The sequence below is a fragment of the Natrix helvetica genome, assembly GCF_964273705.1.
Source record: "Natrix helvetica genome assembly, chromosome: 1".
NCBI lineage: Eukaryota > Metazoa > Chordata > Lepidosauria > Squamata > Natricidae > Natrix > Natrix helvetica.
In genome coordinates this window covers 95852413-95875761 of record NC_138548.1, presented here as the reverse complement: position 1 = coordinate 95875761, position 23349 = coordinate 95852413, and the positions used below count along the sequence as shown (strand labels likewise).

Genomic DNA, 23349 nt, shown 5'->3' with positions numbered 1-23349 from the left:
ACACTAATAGATGAGAATTACAACACCGATGATGGTGATAAAAATGGTTACAGGGTTAGGATACTGCTGCAAGGAAAGTGAAAGTTATTATTACATCTAGCAACATGACTGCAATATAGTCTTTTGTGTACAAAGTTTTTGATGCATATTCTTGCCAAAAAGTGATCTTTTTCAAACCATGCAACCTGTTTTTTTTTAAAAAAACAATCTCAGAACTCTTAGTCAAGAGAGCAGAAATGTGGTATTAAAAAATTAGTAATAAAACAAAAAGTAAACTATTTTTCTTAACCCAGAATAAAGGTTCCTTATACACAAAATAATCTTTAAATTTCACAATTATTTGGAAAGCTATTGTTTTAACCAACTAAACCAATGTTCAGTGACTGCAGTGTGATTGTTTTTCCTTAAATAAAAGTTCAACATTTGGAGCAGTTGGTATTACTTGTCAGCAGAGATCATGCTCTATATTTAGTCTATTTCTATACTTGTTTTTTTTTGTTGCTACATAAAAAGAGAAGGTTCTTTCACAAAGGTATGTTGCTGTAAGTGACAAGGTATTTCAGTGCTCCAGGAACAATTTCAGGATGCTCTGAATTTCTGATAGTTGTAAGTTCTATATGAGGAAATGCAGTTTGTAATGTTGGATTTAATTTTAACTTCTTGAAATCTGTGACCTAAGAAGTATCACAACTACAGGTGTTTATTCAAAGCCTCAAAACAAGTCCTTGGAAAGCACCCCTGCTGTGGAGATCTAGATACCAAGCTCAGTACAGCAGGAGTCACTGGTTAACCAAATCCAATGGGCACACATGAAGTCCAGGAAAGCAGGCCAGGAGTCGTATTGGCCAATGTACAGAGCACAAGCACACAAGGCATAGAACAGGGCACATTGTTTCAGCAATATTCAAGTCCTCAGGGCAAACGAAGTAGTCAATGCCAGTGCAGCCCTTCAGAGAGGTAAAATTGTCTCCTCATGAGCAGCCTAGCTGACCTGAATTGCACCTGTCTCTTTTCTGCTCTACATGTCCTTGGATCAGAAGGAGCTGTGGACTCCACCTCCTCTTCATTGTTAGTGGGTGGCAGCTGCTCCCTGTCCTTGCCTGGCCAACTTGCTGCAGCTGTGACTCACCTGTCTCAGCCTGTAGCTGGTCCAATTGAGCCAGCTGCCACCTGGGTTGCTCCATCAGGCTAGCCCAGGGGTGTCCAAACTTGGCAACTTTAAGACTTGTGGACTTCAACTCCCAGAATTCCCCAGCCAGAAGAGCTGGCTGGGGAATTCTAGGAGTTGAAGTCCACAAGTCTTAAAGTTGCCAAGTTTGGACATCCCTGGGCTAGCATTTTCTGAGACCTGATCCTGCCCAATACTCGTCTCCACACTTTCTTCTGCACACTCAAACTCACCTCCTCTGAACTAGCATCTGGAGAGGGATGTGGGGGTAGATCCATGACAACAACTGGAGCAATGGATATTATTTTACATTTTCAGCTTTCACATTTTTCTGTACTATTGGCAATTGTACCAGTTTTAGCCAATAATCCATATCTGCAAAAAATGGTCACTTTAAATAAACATTAGGCCTAATTAAAATAAATAAATATTTTTTTAAAGTGTTGAATGAAGGGTCTATATCTAGGATGAGTGTTGATGGCATTTATTGAAGCCACTGAAAGTATCCATCTTCTTCTCTTTTTAAAATAGCTTTTATTAAAATAGCTTTTTTAGCTAGAAAACCAAGGAGTCTACGAAATACCATGCAAAATCTGCCCAGCAATATACATAGGACAAACAAACAGGAGAATAAATGCACGCATCACAGAACACAAAAATGCAGTAAGAAAAAAAGAAAAAACTTCTTCCCTTTTCCAGCACCTTAAAGCTACAGGACACGAAATCAACTTTGAAGGAGCCAGGTTAATCTCCAAAACAGAACACCTCCACAAGAGAATAATCATGGAAGCCATCGAAATAGAGAAACACCCCCACAGCATGAACAAACGTGATGATACCTCCTGCCTACCAAACATCTGGAAACCAGCCCTAGCCAACAAACGAACACCACCCACCACCCAAGCCGTTAAAATACAAAACAACAATGCACACACAACCTGCACCAATCAGTACCAATCTACCAATCATGATACAACCACACAACCAATCATTCCACTTACTGAAACAAAGCCAGCACCCCATCCCCTCCCACCAAGACTTACAGAAAGACGGCAGCTCCGATCACATTTTAAGCCCACAGCTTGAAGATGGCAGGTGTGATCCTGCCGAAACGTTGCAAAGACAATCTCAACCTTACACGGGAAAAGACCCGAATACAACAAAACCAGCATACCTACACCCGTGAAAATCTACGAATATATATATATATATATATATATATATATATATATATATATATATATATATATATATATATATATATATATATATATATATATATATATATATATATATATATATATATACACACACACACATATAAAAGTACATTTACAGAGATATTGTAAACATGAAAGAGAAGAAAAAGAAAGGAAAAAAGAGACAGAGAAACCATAGAGATAAGAAAAAGAAAATAAAAGAACAGAAAGCATGAATTTTTTTTTAAATGTCTTCTGATCTTCCTTTCAGCAGACTCATACAATTCTAATCAAACCTCTCATAGTATATCGCAATTCCCCCCTTTTACAACCCATTTTTCTTATCAAAACAATAAGTCAAACATTTTCTTTTTTACACAACAAACATAAAAGATTTCTAATCATTGATGAATATCAGTAATGACCATTTCTGTAATCAAAGAAATCAGATTTGCCATCTGTTCCAATTCTGTCAATTTCAGCAATGGTAAATAGTGCAGAATCTGTCCTCTTTGTACATATACTAATCTTGCCATAGTAATCATAAATGAAATAGTTTTCCATGACTCTTTTCCATCTGTCTATCTATCCTAAAAAGAAAAGTTATGGCTTCAATTGAATATTAATCTGTAAACATCTCAGTATCATTTTATGCATTTGAATGTAAATACTGTTTTACATGTCCACCAAGTATGATAGAATATCCCTTAATGTTGCTCATATTTCCAACATACATCTGGAATGCCTTTATTCATTCTAGACAATTTCCCTGGCATCATGTACCAATGACACATCACTTTAAAATAGTCTTTTCAAGATGATAACACAATGCAAATTTCAACTCTCTTGACCACATATTTTTCAATTAATCCATCTATATATTATAACAAAAATTTGTAGCCTGCTTTAGCCTACTCTATTCATCTTCCATTTTAAATTTCAATAAAGTTTTTACATTTTAGCTAGTATATGTTCATCATTGATATACAATTGAATTTCAGATTCTGTCTTAGTTTGCTCCATACCATAAGTCTTTGTAGTGGTCAGGGTTGGTGGGAGTGGTCTTTATAGTTCCTTGATTGGACTGTTGTTAGCTTATTTTTCTGAATTGCTCATTCTATTCATCCGGCTATTGATTGCTGGTGAGGAGGTGCTTTGTTCTTTTTGTTTCATTTTTTTTTCTTTTTTATTGTCTCCTTTGAATGGTATGTAGATGTTGCTTATCTCTATGTGCCTGTTGAGGACCAACTTTGAGTGCAAGGCTTCCAGGAATTCTCTAGTGTTTTTGTCTAGGATGTTTCCAGTTTCCCAGTTGAAACTATGGTTAAGTCTGTCCATGTGTTATGAAATTATACTGTATGTTGTAGATGACTCCTTTTTTCCCCCTGGGGCTCCTGGGGATTTTTATTTGCTTAGGATGTTTTGGAGAGCTTTAGTTGGTTTGTGTGCTACAGTGATGCCATGTGACTATAATAGTTCGTTAGTGATTTCTAAGATGTTTTTTATGTATGCCAGGGTTATTCATTTTGCAGCCCGTGTTGCTTGTGCTATATTGGGTTGAGTGGTCAGTCACTTTCCGAGGAAATCACATAGATATTCATTTTGTTGGAAGATGTTGTACAGATGATGTTTTCTGATGTTCAGTGTCACTGCAGTGTGTTTGCTCAACTAAATAGCGCTCTTATACAGTTTTTCTTGTAGGAGTTGGGTTCTTACTTTGGAGCACTTGGTTGGTGTGGGTAGTTTTATGATAGTTTTGTCTTTCTAATTTGCCATCACTGCCTCTGCTGATGAGGATATTCAGAAAGAGTAGCATGTTATTCTATTTTTCTTTCCAGGTGCATTTTACTCTTTGAAGATATTGTTGATGATTTCATGTGTATTCTCTAGTTGGTCCTCTTTATTATGACAAGGGTGTCTTCTCAATACTGGATCCATATTTTGGGTTGTATGCATGGAAGTGCTGCATTATGGATTCTGCTATTTGTCTTGAAAGCAATGATCCCATGGTATTATTTGGATTTGTTGATATATTTGTCCATTGTACTGAATGTATGTGATTGGGCATTAAAGGTCTATGATAAGTTCTACTATTCTGAGTATTTCAATCTTGGTGTGTTTGGTTAGGTAAGGTGTACTGTGTAGTAGCGTGGTCATGGATTATTTGGCTAATGCTAGGTCTATGGATGTAAAAATGCTATGACATCAAATGAGACCATGATTTCATTTTCATCTATTGTCACATCTTTGATTCTTTGGAAGCACTATAGTGGGGAATTGATGGAGTATATGCTCACCTCTGTGACCTGTTCAATCTATTTTTGTTGATTCTTTAGCAATGTTGCAGATTGGGTAATGATATAATTGAATGGACAGATATACCTGACTTTATGTGTTTTCTCTTCTATCAGAATTCAGATATCAAACAAAATTATATTTCCCCTTCTGCTGCGTGGGACACAGAAAGAAGATGGTTGATACAGGAATTAGAATGATGTCAGAGTTCCAAGTAATAGATCCATACTAAGAAAAACTCTAAGGCAGATGTATTCCTCAAAGAATAGTTTTATTGCAGAGGTGGGTTGCTCCTGTAAAACTGGTAGTGGCAGTGGCAGGAGGCTCCGCCCGCCCACCCAGACACTTCTGTACATGCGCAGAAGCATCACATGCGTGCCTGAGTGAACCAGTAGTAAAAAAATGGAACCCCATCACTGCTTTATTGGATATATCATATTGGCACAAATTTGGTGAAAACCGATTCTAAAGGTTCCAGCGGTTTTCACCTAATAAAAAGTAAAAGGTTTTCCCCCAACTTCAAAACAAGCAGTCACATGGTCCAATCAGTGCACTGTCTGGTGGTCTGGTGACATCGCTCTTCCTTCCTCCGGCCAGGTGTGAGAACATCCTTGGTTTCCAAGAGAAAGTATTTTATTTTGGCTATACAACCCCAACTATCTCTAATCCCCCCCTCCCTATCCCTTAGCTCCAGTGTGCTAGCACTGAAGCTTCAAAGTGGCTTCAGCCAGGCCAGCTTCAGGGTTGACAAGTGACATGGATTTTGAAGACCAATATATTTAGAGAACACTAGATTAAGAAAGGCAGTGATAAAAACGGTTAAATAAACCAAATGAAAAGTGGTTAATTCTACTAAGATACAGTGTATTTGCAAGTTCTTAAAAGTGTAGATTTGGGGCAAAATGAGGGAATTCCGGGGAGTCTGCGGGGAAAGGAGTCAGAGCACATATAATACTGGGTGTGGTGTCATAATGCAAGCCTCATTCCTGTGGTTTGTATGTTTATGTTGCACACACATGCAAAAGGGATTGGCTTGCATTGTGACCATGCATCCATTGCTTGCTTCGATTTCCCCAACCATTTAGACTTCAGTGAGCTTGTTAGCTCCTGATGGTCTTGGGGGACACTGATTAGTTAGTGTCTTTCTTTATGATGTCCTCCAGATGGACTACAAATATCAGCCAGCGATGTCCTCAGCCAGGAGGACAACTTGTTAGAATAGGTTGCTTTAAGTATTGTCGAAATGAGCACCTACTTAAAATGACAGCTTGATGGGCAGGTAAGTTCTATTGTTCTGTCAGAATATTCTAAACCTGGAGCTCTATGATATGCCCTAAAGCCTTGCCTGCTTCGACTGTCAGGTGGAAATGGGAATGGAGAGAGACACTTGTTTTCCATTTGCTGAAATCAGGTTTTTTTTTCCTCATAATAGACAATAGGATGGAATATATTTCAATTAGCTCTTGATCTAACCTAAATTAACATAATACGTAAGAATAATATTCTTCCGAATTGTGCAGAGGATCATCCCAGGGAGCTCCCTGACTTTGGCAGTTTTCAGAAGATGTCAGCAAGGAAAGGCAGTGGAGAGTGGGATTCATGTCAAAAACAGGGTTACATTATAAGCTCCATTCCTTTCCTATGTGCATTATCATACTGCATGCATGAATGAAAGGGACAAAGCTTGCAGCATGATGTTACAATATTATGTTTTGGCCATTCCCTAGTTTTGCAGCTTTGTGGACATGGTGTCCTATCTTTAGAAATAAGCCAACTATGCTATAAAGGACCTTCTATGTCATTCGTTTTGAGGATGGAGATTCAACCTGTTTATAGAGGAATCCTGTTCTGTATGGTTACTCTCTAAAGATCTATCCCCCACTGCTGTGCAAAGAGAAGGTGTGCAACCCACATGAGTCCATACAGCAATGTTTTTTGAACTGCTAAGCAGCCGTGTTGTTTTCCGTGCTTGGGTAGCTATTTCAGAAGCTGCTTCCAGCTGTCGACACATTTAGGTGTTAAAGAAAGCACCCCAGTAGAAATTACCAGGACAGATTCTGAAAGAGAACACAACCTTTGCAAAGGACATGACTGCATTAAAGATTTGAAAAGAAAAACTTCGTACACACTTCTATACATTGTGAATCACCCCATTCAAAGTCTTTGTAAAGCTCTATTTTTATTATGAAGAATCCTATAAAACAAACAAATGACTATTCTTAAGAACAGTTGATAACAATAAATGGTTGCATAGTGTAAAAAACAAACAATAAAACCATAATATTGAGAAGCAGACAATAACTGAGGAGAGCATTTCATATAAATATTGCATTTGGAATGATGATGCATAGACTAAATACAAGCTGTTGAACAGGGACTTATTTTTAGACACATTTAAGTTCTGGGCTTCAAAAGGTATTTGATTCTCATGTTCAGCTACATTGATTAAATAAATGGCTTTCAATTCTCCAAATGCTCCCTCATGTGGCTTCTTTGTACTAATACTGGAACATCTTTGACATCACGGAGAATGCACCTCTCCGACAGAAAGTGAACCAAAATAATATGATGTCTATCTGTCATATGGACTTCCTTAACTTCAGAGTTATAATATGAACCCTTTGTGGGTCTCTATGTAACTTTCACTCCCCTGCAATTGTGAGAAACACAAAGTTCACCTGATTACAAGTTCCTTCTGACTCCAGATTATATAGGAATTTAGCAAACCAATGATCTTTTTTAAATAGATGAACATACTTTCACTAATTTGAAAAGGGATAAATTTGGAATTAAAATAAGGATTAAAAATAAGGCAATGAGAAGAGAGGCAGCCTCCTTTACAAAGGAACATAAATAATATTCTCAGAATACTAATGAAAATCAATAAGTCTATAAGGCGTTGGAAACAGAAATGAATTTTGGTTTTTGGGGAAAATAAGATTTATTATGAGACAAGCAGTAGTGGTAGGAAAAAGGGTTTATTTCTTCACCATTGTTACATCCTCAGTGAATCATCCAACAGGGTTTTCTTAGGTAATGGCCTGGCTACTCAAGGTTAATCCCAAAGCAAACTTAATTTATCAGGTTGTAGATTTTATGATAAATTAGCAATGCAACCTGAGGGTAAAATCTCTGTCATCAGTCCCTAATTAGATTCCACCTTTCTTGCTGACCTCGATGCACTTATGGGAGTAATGTCTAGTCAGAGTTTGCAATATTTATTTCAGCTATTGGACTCTGGATGTAATGGTGCATAGGAATGACTTTGAGAGAGGGGGAAAAGAGATGCAGCCAAGGAAATGGTCAGATAAAAGACAGGTGAACTTGCAGCAGGAATGTGGATGGGGCAAGAAGCTCAAAAGAAACCTCCATAGTTTAGGAGTTGGAGTAGTTGAGTAAATAAATAGAATCACTACATTGTGGTCAGTGGTGGGATTCAAATTTTTTTACTACTGGTTCTATCGACATGGCTTGGTGAATGTGGTGTGGTGTGGCGTGGTGTGGCTTGATGGACATGGCTTGATGGGTGTGGCTTGATGGGCATGGCCGGGGAAGGATACTGCAAAATCCCCATTCTCTCCTGATCAGCTAGGACTCAGGAGGCACTAAATAGATGAGCGTGGGGCCAGTCAGAGGTGGTATTTATAGGTTTTCTGAACTACTCAAAATTTCCACTACCAGTTGTCTGGAACTGGTCAGAACCTGCTGAATACCACTTCTTATGGTGGTTCCTTTCCTAGTTAAAGGATCTTCACTCCAGAATGGTCTTAGAAATTTCTCTTCAGTCTTGAGTCTTGCAATCAAACTCAAATTTTCTCCTTTTTACCCAAGATCTACAATGATTGATTTTTATTGATTTATTGATTTATTTGTATCATTTATTTTTATGAATAACTCAAGGTGGTGACCATCCATAATACTCTTCTGTCCTCCTAGTTTATTCATGACAACAACCCTGTGGAGTGAATTGAGTTGAGAGAGTGTGACTTCTGGAAGTCACCCAGCCAACTTTCATGCCTAAGGCAAGTCTCCCCCACCTCCAAAAAACCACTCTAGGGACAAACTGAGCTTTCCTATTATCAATTTTGCCTTTCAGATTATTTAAAAAATTGAACTTTATTTGTAATTTGTGTTTTATTGTTCTTAATCAATAATGCTGGTTTGATGTTGATTATTTAATTTCAGACTCCTATCCACCCCATTTTTCCTACACACATTTCGGGCTTTGAACAGCAGTAGACAAAAAAGGAAAAATATAACAAAATAAGGCTGCTTAATTCTGAAACTATAAGGATGACCTTTCTCACAGAAACTGAATTTTAGCTGGAAGAATGGGTGTGTCAACTCATGAAGCTTCCCCAACCTGCTCCCGAGTTGCCATAGGCAGAGGGATGTGAAATTGTGCCTCTCAGCTGAACCAAGAAATTTACTTCTCAGTCATAACAAGATGCATTCTGGCTGAGCAAGTCAAGGCCATCTCCATGGATACCAGCAATGCCTGGAAGGGTGTGACTTCTGCAACCGTGAAATTATCTTGTTGGGGAATGTGATGAGGTGACACACTTTGTGGGAGGGGGAAATAGGGTAAAGGCAAGGCATGAAGAGTGGTGAAGTTGGCTTCACCTAGGTAATGCTGACACGGTGTTCCTAATAAAAGACTGGATTTTTATTGCTGGATGGCTTGGGACTCTCAATTGTGTTAGGGCACTGGTCTGAACCCTGACAGGGGGCATGCTTGGAGACTTTCTCAAAACAGGCTCCACCAAATGAAATGGGCTATAACTTCAGGCCACCCCCTAAGGTGCAATAGACATGGAATTAGGAAATGATGGGAGCTATGCAGCAACACAATAGAAGGGGAAATAGTTATTCTGGGCCATAATGTCCTCCCAAAGCAATCCACTTCAACAGCAAAAAATTTCATAGTTTCAGCCATGGATTTCAGCTAATCCTCTTTCTTAGACCTTTTGTTTGAGCTTATGTCATTGTTTTACAGGTAATACTGGTTCAAAGATGAACCCTTACTTTTTTATCAGCTATCCCCCTATTCACTGAGCCACATTGTAGATGTACAGTTAAATGGAAGCTAATTTGGAATAAAAAAGTAACAATAAATGGACATAGGGACCACGGTTGAGTAAAAAACAGCATCATGATACCTACAAATTTAGATTTACATGATCCATATCATATATTTCTAATGGTATGGTAGAGTAGCTCCTCTCCCATATCTTGGGGAGGCTTTCATGCAGAACATAAAAACCAATACAAAATTAATAAAAAATAAAGGAAGATAAGAGAGAGAAAGAGAAAGAGAGAGAGAGAGAGAAGAAAAAAAGACAAAAGACTGAAGTGCAGAAAGAAAGAATAGAAAGAAAAAGCTTTTGATTTTCTTTGCAGTAAATATATTATAAGTTATCTTTAGTTCTATATTTACAAAACAAAGCTCAAGCTTCTCTATTATCCAGGTTTTTCTTTTCAATCTTCAAAACCACAAATCATAAGTGCATTTTTTTTCATTTTATGGGAAAAATCTATTTTTAATCTAATCAAGTAAGTTAATTTAGCCATCTCTACAAGCTCCATCGTCTTCACCAACCATTTCTCCATTGGTGATATTGTTGAGCTTTTCTACTTTTAAGCATATAATGATCTCACTGCAGTTGTCATATATAAAAATGAGTTCTCTGACTTTTTTCTAGTTGCTAACACATTTGTCTCAAAAGAAAATCTGTGATTTCAGTTGCAGTTATCTAAAATATTCTGAATTCATATGTATTTGTACCTAATGTTTAAAGAATTTTTACATGTCCAGTAGGGATAGTAAAATGTCTCTTCATGTTGTTCACATTTCTAGCATTTTAGGAAAGCTTTCTGAACTTAAAGATGACTGTAATTTCCCTCTCCATGTCTTCTACTTCTCTCTGTTCCCTTTGATCTGTCTTCCATTAATATGTACATTCATATTCATATATGCCTTATCATGGTACTATCTCAACTGAAATCTTCTGCTATCTCTCAACCATTTATCTTATCCTGGAGGGAAAAAAAAGTGTAGACCATTACCTAGTAATATGATTATGAATTTTACATGCTACTATTTGCAATTCATTAATGAGATTATATATGTATGTATGTATGTATGTATGTATGTATGTATGTATGTATGTATGTATGTATATATGTATTTGTGTTACAACCCCTGGTATGCCTAAATATGGGAGGAAGGTCACTACTCCCTCTTTCTGTCCTTCGGCTCATCACAGAAGACCATGCAGGCAGAAAACCATATTTTTATTTATAATGTTGCCTTTTTATATTTATATTTTATTTATCAGTACAAATACAACACACACACACACACACACACACACACACACCACACAGCAGGGATCCTACCAATTCCAAGAACTAGAACAAGGAAACATTGTACCAAGGTAATACTGTGCAACCCATCCTATAAATTAATCTGCTGATATTTTATCTTTTTATCAGAATTAAACTCACCTTGGAATACCATGTATCTGGGGTATCATAATGCCCCTAGAAGTTCATACAAATTGCATCTCTTTTTTCCCCCCCAAACAGATTTTCATACCTTGTTAATATTGTTTGCACTGTTTCTCCAATGAAAACCTGTTTCTAACAACAAATCAAGATTCAAGTTAATTTTAAGACAAATAAGTGATGGAAGGTTCATGGTTGCCTTTTTGCAAGACTCCTGCTCACCTGTTCGAAAGCTGCACATTTAGCATCCATGTGACCTATTTCTTCAGTTGACTAATGAACAGAGTAGGAATGGTACAGAGCTTTCCGTGTCATCCATCTTCTCTTTTTCATAAACATGTAATGCATCCGAATGGATTGCTGAAGTTTTCTTTCTTGCTGGAAAGCATCAACTGTCTTATCTCCACTAAAAAAAAAATCAGGTAGCAGATGATTGGAAAGACTTTTGCCTTAACCCACGAGTCCTGGTGTTTGCCAGAATAGATCATTCTGAGTGGGTGGACAATTGGACTTGGAATAAGGCAGCATCTTCTATTGTGGAGAAGGATTACCTTCAGTCATACAGCATATAAACTTCACAAGCTGAAGGTCCCAGCTTCAGTCACTGTCATTTCCAGGTAAGTGCTCTGAAACCCTGGAGACCTGGATCACTCAGATGGATCAATGAATGCTCTGACTCAGGATAAGGCAGCGCCAGATAACACATCTTTTTTGTGAAAGTTGAATTACACAGCTCTTAACAGTGGAATCAACTTGTCAAAAAAGCAAAAGCAAAACATCCTGATATAAATGTAGCATATAGGAGGCATTACCTGTAAACCAATAACTCATCCATACGTTGGTCTTTCCTTCCAGTTTTTCAAAATACGTCTTCGTACTTTACTTTCTGTTCATTAAATCAGGAAAAGGATCCCATGTGTTAGAAAAATGCTTAGACTTTACCTGTTTGCCTAATAATTGAACTTCTTTGGTTTTTCTTTCTATCAAAGTTTTTCTCTAATTCTGCAGAGATATTTGTTATTTAGCTCCAAGATTTGGTTTTTTTATTTTTTTTACTATTTGCCAGTTTATGGCTTCTTAAAAGAAAGTGATTTGTGTTCTGTCCTTCATATATGGATAGGAATCATAATGTTGAGATTTAGTTAGTAAATTATTTTGTTACTTTGTTGAATTCATTCAATACTTTTGATTAAAATGTGTTTACAGCTTTGAGATAAATATAAGCATATTCAAGTATTATTTGACCTTCCAAATCACTCAGGTTTTAAATGAAGTACATCAAGGGTCTCCAACCCCCAGGTTGCAGGACCCTATTTGGAACTGGGCCACACAAGCAGTGAGGTGGCGCACATGCACACACATGTGTAACTCCACTTGTGTGAGTAGCAGGCTGGCATGTGTGTGTGTGCACACTGGCTCACCACTTGCACAAGTCAAGCTGTGCAAGGACATATGTGTCAGCCCACTGCTCACATAGCCCGTTTCTCCTCTCCTCCCACACCTGGGCCACCAAGCTGCAAAGGTTGGAGATCGCTGGTGTATATGGCTGATATTATTAAGTACTATCTACATATTTATTCTAATATGTCTCTATATTCATTTGTGTGCTTACGCACCTGTGTGCTTGTGTTTTCAGAAATTGGTTTTAATGGTTTTGTTTTATTTTTCCTGCACTGTACTTATATACAGTATTTTGCATGAGTGCGTCATGCATGTGTATCACACATTATTGAAATGCTCTTCCTTTATTTTAGTTCTAACAGGAGCTAATGCTTTCATGCCTTCCCCCTCCCTTAATTCTGATGTTTTGGATCCCATGATTCCCACCCACCCCCCTTTGTGAGTGGGTATAAAATTGTACAATTGAATCTTAGATTATGTATGAGAATTATTAGTGCAATAGTTGTTAAGGTAGATATAAGATGTGAAAGCTGGTGGATCTGTAGTTTTCCATGGAGTTGTTCATTGAATTCAATCCCAATCATATATAACAGTGGTTTACAGCCTTTGAGGCTTGGCGGCCTGACTGGGGAGGGAAGAGGGGAACTGAGCTGCATGTGTGAAAGGCTGGTGGGCCAGTGTGTGCACGCAGCTCAAGTTGCACAAGTGGCAGGCTAGCGCTCACACGCATGCACATGTAGCTTGACTTCAACAAGTTAAGCTGCGTCCCTATGTGCATGCATGCCAGAACCGCCAGCCCGGTTCCAAATAGGCCACAGTCTGGTAGTAGGTCGCAGTCCAGGAGTTGGAGACCCTTCATATATAGTTCTTTGTATATATTCAGCATGCTCATAAATACAGTGCAGTTGGTTCCTACAACAATTAGAAAATAAGACTTACTTTATAATTTATTTCACGATCTTGGTGCCCAATTGGAAGGCACCATTTATTCATGTCTTGTAAGATGACAGCTTTGCATCTCATCATTATTACCCATCTTTAAACCATTACTGGATTGGCACTGTTCTAGATGTTCTTACAAAGCAAAGTGAACAGTTCTCATTTGCTGACCTGAGCTGGGAGCTTCCAAGCCCAGACTTTAGAAAGCTTCCTTGTTTCTTTCCTTCTGAATCCAGCCTTGGGTAAAAGCAATGTTAACAGCAGAAGAGAGATCTGTTAGTTTAAGATTTTCGTTCTCATACAGTTACCTGACAGCGCAGGTAGTATGCAGGTTCAATGGGAATGAGGAAATCCAGATTCAAGTCCATTTTAAGACATTGAAGCCTTTTTACTTTGGGCCAGTTCAATGTACCTCAAAGATGGTTGCGGTGGAGAAAATAGCAGGCAGGGAGTATTACATGTGTCTCCTTAAAGTCCTGGGGAGGGAGGTGGAAAGGCAGAATATAAGTCTAACCAAACAAATAAACAATTTAGAGAAAGGAGGCAAAACAAATCTAAAAACATATATACAATGCTAGAGGATATCCCAACAGCTACAATTGAGCAAGTGGACACTGGGATCATGAAAAGTTGAGAACTAGTCAAGTAATCCTGCAGGTAGGAATTTTGGAATAGAGATTAGATCCCAGTCAAGCTAAAGGGTCCCAAAATGCAACTCACCACATTCTGAGGGATGAAATAATACCAATTATTCTCTTCCACAGTAGATTGTTCCAATGCAAACATAAACTCTAGAAACTAAAATTGCCTAATACTTTCTTCTGCCGGCAAGTTCCCTGGAGAGTGTTGTATAATTGGGGCATTACAACAAAGAATAACTTTTCCTCAATCACCAGCTCTCTAACCTCAGAAGGTGACTCATCCAGAGAATGGTCTTGTAGAATAATCTGAAACAGGAAGATACAACTTTCACTAATTCAAGGGTTCTGAACAAGTCTGGTGTAGTAGGTTGAGGGCAACAGGCCAAGACCCACTTGGGGAGAAGATGGAAAGATAAAAGGGTGAAATGGGTCGTTAATTGATTAATCTTCCCCCTTAACCACTTTCCAAAAATCAAGAAATAAATAATTGGAGTCTGAATATCGGCCCATTTACTAAGGAGAAAGTCTGAGGACTATGAAAGGGATACTGGGAGCCACCTGTGGCTATGAGATGTGTGTGTGTGTTTTTCCTTATCTCTGGTGTCAAAGTTGAGCAGGGGTATGTGTAATAGGCAGCCCTCCAGATATGAATGGATTTAAGAGCAACCCCAATTTGGTTCTTCTCAAGAAGTTCAATCTCACCATTATCGAAGAAAGAGAAATTGCATCCAGTTTATGGGCTTGAGTTTCATGCTTTTGGGGCATCATCCAATCAGTCTGTCATATATAATATTCCCCCTTCTAATTGAATTCGAGAAGGGTGGTATCAGCATTTTTGTAACAATCTTCTCTGGATGTCTGGATCATTCAGCTGTATTTTGTAGATGTTAAGCTGGGGAGAGAGAATTGTGCCAAACCTCCCAACAAAAAAAAACATCCCTTTCTGTTAGCGGTGTATGTATGTATGTATGTATGTATGTATGTATGTATGTATGTATATGTATATGTATATGTATATGTATACACATACACATACACATACACATACATGTATATGTATGTACACACACACACATAGTCTCCCTCCCCAGTCATGTCCCAGATCCAGGCACCAGACTGGATTAGCTCCAGAGCAACTCAGACTAGACAGGCTCACAAATTGGATGAGGTTTAGAGTCCCTGTTTTGTTCAGTATTAAATGCTCCAAGTTTCAATGTGGAATATTGCCAAATCATTTTCCTGCCGATTTCTAGCTCTGCTGAATAGGTTTGCAAATTTCCTATTTTACATGTTGTCCAACTCAGAGACTCTCCCTCTGTGGTTTGTAAAGCAACCAAATGGCTCTGTCCTTCGTTTTGCAAGTTGCATCCAATTCCAGTGATTGCACCAAAAGTCGCTGAGCACAAATAGAAATCTTCTCTGCCTAGGTGACTTTTTTTCCTCTTGTCTTATGCTTGGTCTAGTACTTTCTTTTATGTGTCTCTAAAGAGAAAGAGGGTCAGTTCTAATTTTAGAGATTGCTTTGTGGATTAGACAGAGAATGGTTTCCTTATTTAGAAGCCTGTGGTACAGACAGATATTAACAAATACCATAAGCTATTTGGCTGAAGCCAAATTCTTTAGAGAAACCCTACTGATTTGACCATGCAGAGATAGAATCATGAGCTAGCCATTACTCACAAAGAGTGTAGTGTCTCTGTGTTTGTGTGTCTATGAGTGGAATTTTTGGTGGCTTTTTAAAAAATAGAGTGACAAGTAAAATAACAATGAATTTTAGGAATACAGAGCTGTATGAGGTGCGCAGACACTTCAATGTTATAAAACATATATTGTGATTCTTAATGTTCTTTTTTATGGCTTATCATAACTATTTTAACACTTTTTTCAATTGTTCTTTCTTGTCATATGAAATACTTTGAGAGTAGAGGGTTGTGTCCCCTCTACCGTGTCCCCTGTGTCCCCAAAACCATGGAGCATGGTACACAGAGACCTTTATCAAATTATAATTTTTGATCAGATGAAAGAGGGAAATTATTCAGAATATTTATTTGCTATTGCCGCATGGCTTCCCATCTTACACAAAGTGACTCTGGATGACATACAAAGAAACAGGCAATTAAAACATTCTACAAAACCAGTTAGAAACAATGAACATAAATAAAGCAAGATCACAAGAAAAAAGATGTTACATATAATATAACCAGCATGCGAGCTCCCTATTATCAGTGGTTCTTCAGTCTTGCTAGAAAAGGCAAATTTTAAGGGTTTTCAGGAAGGTCATGAGGACTGGGGATAACCTTAGCTCAGGAGGGATGATGTTGTGGGGGAGTGCTGGTGTCATGGGTCCCATCAGATGGAATTCCATAACAGATGGGACTTGCAACATGTCTGACCTGATAGGACAGGTAAATGCAATTGAGGAGAAGCAATCCCACAAATAACCTGGCCCCATGCCATGTAGGGTTTTAAGGTTCAAAACCAGCACCTTAAATTAGTCCTGGAAGCAAACTGGCAAACAATGCAATCCACAGTTTAGAGCTGTAATATCTGTCCATCTAAGGACACACATAACTGTATATGCTGACATATTTTGCATCGTTTGATTTCTGACTAAGCTTCAAACATATTCTTCAAGGCAGTGGTGGGATTCACATAATTTAACAACCAGCTCTTTGCCCTAATCAGAGGTGGTTTGTTAATTTTTTTTTTTACTACTGGTTCACACAGAAGCGTCTGGGTGGGTGGGAGGAGCCTCCTGCCACTGCTACTACCAGTTCCCCCAATCTGGGCTGAACCGGCAGCAATCCACCTCTGGTCCTAATGATTTTTTCCAACAATCAGTTCACCAAACTACTCAGAAATCAGTTAACAACCAGTTCTCCTGAAGTGGTGCGAACTGGCTGAATCCCACCATTGCTTCAAGGGCAGTCCCATGTAAAGCACATTACAATATTCAATATAATGCAATATTGGAGATGAGCAAGACATGGGTAACTGTGAGAAGAGCCTCGTGATCCAGACAAAGCCAGGGTTGAAAGCCTGAATAGCCTCCAAGCACCAAGATAAGACATCCAAAGCATCATTTAATTTCACCAGAGGAGACAGAGAGATAATTTAGCACCATCAGCATATTGTTGATACCTCACCTCAGGGTGATGGATGGTCTTCCCCCGTGATGTCATGTAGATGATAAACAGGAGTGGAAAGAACCTGAGCCCTGCAGCACATCCCATAGTAGGGGCTGAGGGCAGGATATCTCCTCTCAATCAACTAGTACCATCCCCTTATAAACAAAGATAAGCAGCATAATAATGTAATATTATTACATTAATGCATAATTTATCTAATTCCAGGAACCAATCTAGAAGCTTCAGAGAAGTCAGGTAGAGCCAAAATGGATGCACCAACTCAATCCTGCTCCTACCAGAGATGATCCAAAAGTATGACCAATGTCATTTCTTTCCCACATCCAGGCCTGAAACTTGATTGAAAGGGGTCCAGATAATCAGATTCTTCCAGGATCTGATGAAACTACTGCACAATCACCTTCTCCACAACCTTCCCTTTAAAAAAAAGGGAGGATGAGCATTGGACAGATATTGTCCAATATGGTGGGATCCTGTGATGACTTCTTTTTTTTAATAAACATTTTTTTAAACAAACAAGCACAGACAAACATAAAACATAAAACCATCTTCCAGTTTCGTACAGTGTGTCAATTGGTTACAAAACTTTTGTACATCCTCACCATAGTCTTCACTTACAATTTATATAGAATTTCGTATTGTCAATCTGATATATATGTATACACTTATTATCATTGTTAAACATTTATTTGACTATAACTGTTATTACTTCGTTTTATGTGAGATATTCTAAATTTTGAGTAAATCTATATTATGGCATTTCATTACATCATCCCAAATCCCTCCAGTAGTAATACATCTTTATAAAATTCTCTAGCATATTTCACTTCCATATTTTTTGTCTAACCATTAATAAGATAAGTCCCGTGTTTTATAAAATTGTTTATCTTCGATTACAAAACTTTTGTGCATCCTTTCCATAGTCCTCACTTACAAATTATATAAAATCTCATATTATCATCTAGTATATATGTATACATTATCATTGTTAATAATTTATTTGACTATAACTATTATTACTTCATTTCATGCAAAATATTCTAAATTTAAATAAATTCAAATTAATTTTTATTCTAGCATTTCATTACATCATCTTCTATCCATCCAATAGTAGTACAATCTTTTATCTCTTGCCATTTGTGGTATTTGTATTCTAATTGCTTTTTTAGTAAGTCTTATATGGACATCTCTTGGCAACTTGTATTTCACTGCATATCTTGTAAAGGCTAGAAACCCCTCATCCGTTCCATCCATCATCTTCTCTTTGATTATCACCAATACTTCTGCGGGAATTTCTATCATTCCTTCTGCCAAATTTTCTCCCTTTCCTTCTTCTATATTCTGGAATTTGAGGTAAAATTCTGTCAATCTCCCATTCCAATATTCCACTCTTGTCTTTTTTAACCACACTCAATCTGCTGTCAATATCTCCAATTTTTTATCTCTTTGTTGATCTTTTTCTTCAATTTTTTGAAATCTGTCCTCATATTTCATCATCGTTTGGTGGATATTCTCAATTTTTTCATCTGTTTTTTGTTCTTTGTTCAATATTCTTGATTCTCTTTTCAATGTTTTCTGTTCTTACTTATATTTTTTGAATTTCTTGCATAATTATCTGCAATGTCACTTCCTTTTCTTTTTCCTGCTGCAACATCATCTGTATTGATCTTTTCCTTCAGATAGTAAACACTTCCACTATATAGAATCCAAGGTTCTTTTCAAAACAAAGCTAACAGTTCTATTTCCAAGTTCACTGCAATCTTCTTTCTTAGAACTCCAAGCTTTTCACTCCAGTCCAACTATTGATAGTACCCAGAGGAGCACCTGTATAAACAATCTGTGTTCATCCCAGTATCATTTTCAATAAAGCAGCTCAGAGTCCTTGAAATGTAAAACCAGCTCTTACTTTGCACAAGAGTTGCTTAAATGCTCAAACGAAGAAAAGAAAAACAATATTTCCAAGCCTCTAAGCCTCTAAGTGGCAGTGTTACTTCTTTTCATCTACTTTCACTTCCATCTTTATATTCCAGGAAAGAAAAATATTTTTTTTAAAAAAAGAAAATACTATAAGGTGTTGAAAAGAGAAAAAGAATGACAGTCTTAAAAAAATAAAAATAAAATCAGTCCAGTTTAAAAAATAAGAAACGTTTGTAGAAATTCCAGCAGTAAAAAGATTAAAGAAAAATAACACACTAAGTTTTACTCAGGCTTAATTTCACTGCCTGACCTCTTCTGTCTTCAATTTTAACTTTAATTTTAATATTTTGGGGTGTTCTCTCATCTAATAATAAAAATTATCTCACCAATTCAACATACTTTCTCTCCAGCTTGCCTTCCATTTCTGGAACTGTTCCAACTTTCAGCAGCTTTAATGGCTGCTTCTTTGTTGCCGGAAAAAAGGGCTTCTCTTGGATCTACCAGGGACTTTGTGATGTCCCTGGGATCAGCAGGATGTGCCCTTCTCTATCACCATCTCTACCGGATGGTTTAGGTCCAAAAGGACCATCCAGCGACAGCGATATCAACGGCGATCTTGGAGCTTCAAGATTGCATGTCGTACCATCGCAACATCAGCCCCTGCCTCTCCATGTGATGACTTCTTGAGTGGGGGTAAATCAATGCCTCTTTAAGAGGTGGAAGAACAACCCGCTCTCTCAAGGGTTAATCAACTATCGCTAGACTCAAGAACAACAACAACAGCGCATCCCCACCCCGCCTCATCTTCCTCTGTTTCATTACATTTCATTATAAATCATGAAGCTAATTCTCACACAGTGCCCAAAGGATAGCCCATACTAGCTTACATACTATAAATAGGAAGGAAAAAGTTACAAAAGAATTACACACACACACACAAACACACCTATGTATGTGTATATATATATATATATATATATATATATATATATATATATATATATATATATATATATATATATATATATATATATATACATATATTGACATATATGTATGTATGTATGTATGTATGTATGTATGTATGTATGTTGTATTTGTACTGATAAAGTACAAAGTACTGATAAAGTACAAAGGCATACCAGGGGTTGTCCTAGGGAGCCATTAGGTTTTTTGTAGATTAGGACATCCAGAAAGGGACACTTTCATGATTTGGCCACACGGAAAAGAAAAACTAGACAACTTCCTCACACATCTCAACAGCCTACACCCCAAAGTACAATTCACCATGGAAATAGAAGCAAACAACCAACTTCCCTTTCTGGATGTCCTAATCTACAAAAAACCTAATGGCTCCCTAGGACACACCATCTACCAGAAAAAAACACACACCAACCGCTACTTAAATGCACAATCCCATCACCACCCTACACAGATCAACTCTGTAGCCAAGACCCTCATCTCCAGAACCAAACGCCTAGCCCACAAAGACCACCTGAAAACTGAATTACACAAACTCACAAATGTATTAATCTCCAATGGATTCCAAAGAAAAACAATCACCAATCTAATCCAAAAGGAGATTCCCCCCAAAAACCAAGACACAGAACAGGACAATGGCATCGCCCTCCTCCCTTACATCAAAGGCACCACAGATAAAATCAGCAAAATTTTCCACAAGCACAATATCAGGACAGCCTTCACCACTGAACAAAAAATAGCCAACATCTTAAGAAACCCCAAAGACCAAATCCAGCTAGAAAACCAAGGAGTCTACAAAATACCATGCAAAATCTGCCCAGCAATATACATAGGACAAACAAACAGAAGGATAAATGCACGCATCACAGAACACAAGAACGCAGTAAGAAAAAAAGAAAAAACTTCCTCCCTTTTCCAGCACCTTAAAGCTACAGGACATGAAATCAACTTTGAAGGAGCCAGGTTAATCTCCAAAACAGAACACCTCAACAAGAGAATAATTATGGAAGCCATCGAAATAGAGAAACACCCCCACAACATGAACAAACGTGATGATACCTCCCGCCTACCAAACATCTGGAAACCAGCCCTAGCCAACAAACGAACACCACCCACCACCCAAGCCGTTACAATACAAAACAACAATGCACACGCAGCCTGCACCAATCAGCACCAATCTACCAATCATGATACAACCACACAACCAATCATTCCACTTACTGAAACAAAGCCAGCACCCCATCCCCTCCCACCAAGACTTACAGAAAGACGGCAGCTCCGATCACATTTTAAGCCCACAGCTTGAAGATGGCAGGTGAGATCCTGCCGAAACGTTGCCAGGGAAATAGGTATGTATTTGTATTACAACCCCTGGTATGCCCAAATATGGGAGGGAGCTCACTACTCCCTCTTTCTGTCATTCGGCTCATCAAAGAAGATGAGTGTGTGTGTGTATGTATATGTATGTATGTATATACATATGTATGTATATACATACATACATATACATACACACACACACACACACACATACACACATATACATAGAGAAAGAGAAAACAAGACTCAAATTAGTTATGATTCCCTAATGTCTTCCAAAAATATTACTTACCCAAAAAGCTTGGATTTCTAGTGAATCTGCCTAAGTGATTCAGTCCCATCTGTTGGGTAAAGCTTGCCATAAATAAAGCAAAATTAGTTATAATTTTGGACCTGGCCCTATCCACTGTTTTTTAGAGTGCAGCCCTAGCGTGACATTGAAAGGCAGACGGGGAGGGGGGAGGAAATAAGCATTTTATATAATTGAATAACGCTGCCGAGAGGTAAGTGAGGAACAAATGAAAATGATAGCTTTAGATATCACCCAAATGGATACCATGTTAGATTAAAGTAGGTGGTAAATTAATATGACTGTTTCCAGTCCTTAATTTATTAATAATTATGCATCCCAATTCATATAGTTATTAATGAATTATTTAACAATTTACTTAACTGAATCTATCTTAAAAGAAACCAAAAGAAGCATAGATCTATTTCATGTATATATGTATGCATATATTTTTGGAATCTAAAACTATGGTTGATGGTTACTAAAATCAAAAACAGACTTTATTTCACATAAGTGAAATAAAAGGGTTTTCTCATGGTTCAACTACAGGCTGAAAAGAATGTCCAAGTCCTGGTGGATATTTGAGTGACAAGCTTATTATAACCTTATGATTCTTGACGAAGGTATCTTGTCTTTTTATGTACACTGAGGGCATGTGCACCAAAGACAAATTCCTTGTGTGTTCCATCACACTTGGCCAATAAAGAATTCTATTCTATTCTAGTGCCATGAGAAAATGGGCTGTGGTGTTCAGAAGTGGATTTTTAATGGAGGGGCACTGGATATTTTCAGTCTGGAAAAGGTGATTAGCAGTATTCTGTTTTTTAAAAACAGTGATACTTGGGGCTCCCTAAGAGAGTCACGATGAATTTCCCTTTATTAGTCAGCTCATGCTTACCTAGTCCAACAAATCAGTGTGGTTTCTTTCCGTTTGCTTTCAGATTTTAAATTAGCAAGATAGGAATGCTGTTTTATTATAAAATCTCTAGCAGAACTCACACCCTTATTGAACATTAGTAAAACTTTCTCCCCCTCACACATACATTTTATGTCTGGGAAATAGAAGGAAATCTTCAGATATTCCTCAGATATATGGAAAAGAAAGCAATGACGACCTAGAATCTGAAAACAGGAAGTTTCCAATTAACACTAAAGTATCCTGGATACCAGAAAGAGATTGCTAGATGATATCACACTACAGTATATGTTAAATACAATGTGTCCATATGTTAAATTGTGGAGAAAGACTTTAAGCTGAAAACATTTTATTAAATAATTTAATAATGTCAGGTTTCTTACTGGCTTTCTGCTTTTCTTTTGCAATAGTCAATATTTCCTAACAAAGTTTGACATTTTTTAAACTATTTATTTATTTGTTACATTTATATGCTACCCATCTCACTGTTACAGAAGCCCTACATCCATCCATTCTTTTCAAACTGCCTCAAAATCATTCACTTTTTAAAAGGATATCTAGATTTGTTTGCATTATTCGCTTCTTCATGAGAGAGAGAGAGAGAGAGAGAGAGAGAGAGAGAGAGAGAGA

General features: G+C 37.6%; 1 long non-coding RNA gene across 1 annotated transcript; it reads left to right on the top strand.

Annotated features, from left to right (window-relative positions):
• Positions 1–3455: 3455 nt before the first annotated feature.
• On the top strand, positions 3456–9264 carry LOC309383164. Its single transcript, XR_014173777.1, has 4 exons — positions 3456–3572; positions 4779–4944; positions 8599–8684; positions 8848–9264. It is a non-coding gene; the product is annotated as an uncharacterized lncRNA (long non-coding RNA).
• Positions 9265–23349: the final 14085 nt, after the last annotated feature.